Source organism: Mirounga angustirostris, unplaced genomic scaffold, assembly GCF_029215605.1.
Source record: "Mirounga angustirostris isolate CCGP_5_RB_7025 unplaced genomic scaffold, mMirAng1.0.hap1 SCAF_1, whole genome shotgun sequence".
Taxonomy (NCBI): Eukaryota; Metazoa; Chordata; class Mammalia; order Carnivora; family Phocidae; genus Mirounga; species Mirounga angustirostris.
Window position 1 is genome coordinate 119,523,216 of NW_026991709.1, and position 3,829 is coordinate 119,527,044.

The 3,829-nt window shown below is 35.5% G+C and overlaps 1 pseudogene; it reads right to left on the bottom strand.

Annotated features, from left to right (window-relative positions):
• Positions 1-528: 528 nt before the first annotated feature.
• LOC123834918 (U4 spliceosomal RNA) lies at positions 529-651 on the bottom strand (annotated as a pseudogene).
• Positions 652-3,829: the final 3,178 nt, after the last annotated feature.

The following is a 3,829-nucleotide window of genomic DNA, read 5'->3' on the forward strand; positions in this document are numbered from 1 at the left end:
ATCTAGCTCAGTTTTTTTTGTGACTTAAATTATGACTGGTTTTCATGTGTATTCTAAGAGCATTTCAGGGTATAGTGCCCAATATATATTATTCAGGTCTGCTGCATATTTATATTATTTAGGTCATCTACCTACTGATTTAATATTCTTATTTACTGGACCTGTTATAGATTGAGAGGAATTAGAATCTTCCTACCACCAATCTGTTTTTTTAAAGCTATTTCTCCTTGTAAGTGCTATAATTACTATTTTTTGTTGCTTCTATGTTCCTTGTTGCATAAGTATTCATAAGTGTTAATATATTCATTGCAGGTTGTACCCATTAGCCTTGTAAACAGTATCTTTCTTTGTATTGTTTAATGCCTTATCCTCTGAACTTAATCTTGTGTGATATTTAGGTTATGTCCTCTGCTTATTTATTGTTTGCATTTTCCTGTTATACCTTTGCCCATCCTTTTCTTTAAAATTTTTCTGAACCACTTTGTTTATTGTTTTATATAACTTAGGGTTTAGCTTTGCTTTGTGATCATATCCGAAATATATTTTAAATAAATAAGTTAATCCCATTTTTTACATGTTTAAGTTTTCAATTAGCAATAATTGCGCCTCGGATAAACCTCATTGGCTACAATACTGCCACTGCGCAAAGCTCCATTTTTTACATGTTTAATATGACAGCGATTTGATCTTAGTGTGGTATATGATTTTATGTTCTGTTTTTATTTAACTGTTTATTAGCAAGTTTTTACATAATGAGTTCTCTTTCCCTCTTAAAATAATTGCAGTTTCAGGAGGATTTGTATTTTTGTTCTCATAGCTCCCTTTATAACTATATTTGTTAATGCTTTATTTCTCGAGACAGTACTGATTGGTTCCTTTGTATCAATAATGACAAAGTTAATATGCTTAATTTTCCTACCTTCTCTCTTCTGTTACATCACTCAATTTTCATGATCTTAGTGTTTACCATCGTCCTGTTAAAAATGTTTACAGGTACTCCTTGCTTCGTGTGTCAGCTTTGAATCATATTTTTTTTGGCTTCCACTCTTACAAATGCAATGATCTGCAAAACTACTCTACTTTTCATCTTTTATACCCCTCCCCTTTTCCATTTTTTTATTAGTTGTATCATTATGTATTTAGGACATACAACATTTGCATTCTGTCACCTCAATCCCCAGATTTCTTTAATCTTGATTTTGTGGTTGTGGTATATAATGCACATCACCTGTCTTTTTGCTATAGTTTGTCTCCTCTGTTATCTCTTGGTTGGGTGATATTTGATCTCTTGAAGATTCCTCAAGAAGAGTTCATGGGACAATATTATGTAAGTTTAAAACTTCAAAATTGTTAGTAGCTTTGTTTGCTTTTGCAAGGACATTCTTTGCTGGATATAGAATCCTCGGTTCACAAGTCTTTCTTTGGCTGTCTTGTAGATGTTAACTATATCATCTTTTGAACGTTGCTTTGGAGAAATCTGAGGCATTTCTGAATTTCCTCCTATTTAATGTCTTAACTCTTTGCCTGGATGCCCAAAAGATTCTTTCCCTTCCTTAATTCTCCCTTCCCAACTTATTCCCTGTGTGCTTTTGGCCTTCCTCTCCCCTCTTTCTCTTTCTATTTCATTCTCTCCAACCTTACAGGATATGTCTCATAGTTTTGTTTTTTTTTTAAAGATTTTATTTATTTTTTGACAGAGAGAGACAGCAAGAGAGGGAACACAAGCAGGGGGGAGCGGGAGAGGGAGAAGCAGGCTTCCCACCGAGCAGGGAGCCCGATGCGGGGCTCGATCCCAGGACCCCGGGATCATGACCTGAGCTGAAGGCACACACTTAACTGACTGAGCCACCCATGCATCCCAAATTTTGTTTAATATATTCAGTTTCACAGTTCCTATTTTCTTCCTTATGGACTCTAAATAATTATGTGTATGTTGGATTCCTTTTGCCTGTTGTGGCTGTATCTCTAATTTTCTCTCTAATCCCCTTTAATTCTATCTGTGTTTCATTTAACCCTGCTTGCTTTTTTGCATCTGTCCTTTATATCCTTCAACATCTTTTCTACAATGTATAGTCTGTTTTATATACATTCCAATTTTATCTTCATTTCTCCAGTGGCTTTTTTTTTTTTTTTTTACTTTTTGTCGGTTACTTTCTAGGATTCTGCAAGCTCACAGTTCCTTTCCTCTTATTTTCTTGTTACAAGTTCCCTGAATGCTGGCATTTCTATTTTGTGGTATTCTTTTAGAGGGATGGTTGGTTTATTGATTTTTTAAAAATCACGGTGAAATATTTATGTACTTTTTCTTTTGTTTCATGGCAATTTTTTTTTTTTTGATGAATGTAGTTCATCTTTTGGCACATTTTGCTACTCTTTTTAAATTTTTACCTTACAGTAACTTGGTATAGATGCTATGCCAATTTATTTTTAAAAAATCACTTATCATTAAATGTGTTGAGTTTTTCAGTCCGTTTATTACACAAGGTTTCTGATGCAATGCATTACAACTCAAAACATTCTCTTTCTTTGCTGTTCTCAAAGAAAGACTGATTTCTGGAAATACGATTTGACTGTTATTCTTTGTGTGGAGGTACATCCACAAGATTCTAAGATTCTAAATTCCAAGGGGACTCTGTCTGTGGTTTCTGCTTTCCTCGGTTCCTGCACTTTGCTGCAAATAGGGTTCTGTAGCTTATACAGTTTATGGTGAGTTCTTGCCTTCAGGAATTTTATCTCTCTGCTGGCACTTTTGAGATTTGCCATCATTAAGTTTTCTCACAACTCAGTTTTTTTCTTTTCTCTTTCTTCCCATGTGGTTTCTGTCTGATTTCAGTTACTTTTGTCAACCCTTAAAGCATATTTTGGAGTCTGCAGATTATATTTGCCTTCTAGTTTCACTGAAAATGGAGTTTGTGGATATTTTTTTCCATTCTCTTTGCTCCTTTCACATGATTTTATGGAGAGGATGGACAAATAAGCTGATACATGCAGCCATGTTACCACAGAAGTCCCTACAATAATCTATCATCATGGACTCTTCTTGTCATGAAATGCTGAAGAACTGATATTCGAAAGTCTTTGGAAGACCTTTGCTTCAACTCCCCCAACTTAGTAATATATGAAATTATAGATTTGAACAACCTGCATAACCTTTGCTATCCAGAATGTTAAGGAATACATCCTTTGCTAAATCTGAGTTAAAACTTCAGACTCTAGGGGCGCCTGGGTGGCTCAGTCGTTAAGCGTCTGCCTTCGGCTCAGGTCATGATCCCAGGGTCCTGGGATCGAGCCCCACATCGAGCCCCACATCCGGCTCCCGTCGGCAGGAGGCCTGCTTCTCCCTCTGCCACTCCCCCTGCTTGTGTTCCCTCTCTCACTGTGTCTCTCTCTTCAAATAAATAAAATCTTTAAAACAAAACAAAACAAAAAAAACTTCAGACACTAAACTTTTCCATTTGAACCATTTTGGAAGGAAGTCTTTCTAAGCACTAACATATTTTTTGCTTTCTTGGAACTTACAAGAACTACTCTGCGTGGATAATTGGATACTAAGGGTAATTATGACTATATTGTACTAAAACATGGCTATTTCACTGAAGGAGGTGTTCATTTCCATAAAAAGAGGCTCCAAAATGTATGTTTGGGTTTTTTGTTTTTTTTTGTCATGTATAGTTTTTTTCCCCCTTTTTTTTGGTGAGTAGATTTCTTTTTTTTTTTTTTTAAAGATTTTATTTATTTATTTATTTGAGAGAGAGAGAGAGAGAGAGAGAGAGAGAGAGAGAGAGAGAGAAACAGCATGAGAGGGGATAGGGTCAGAGGGAGAAGCAGG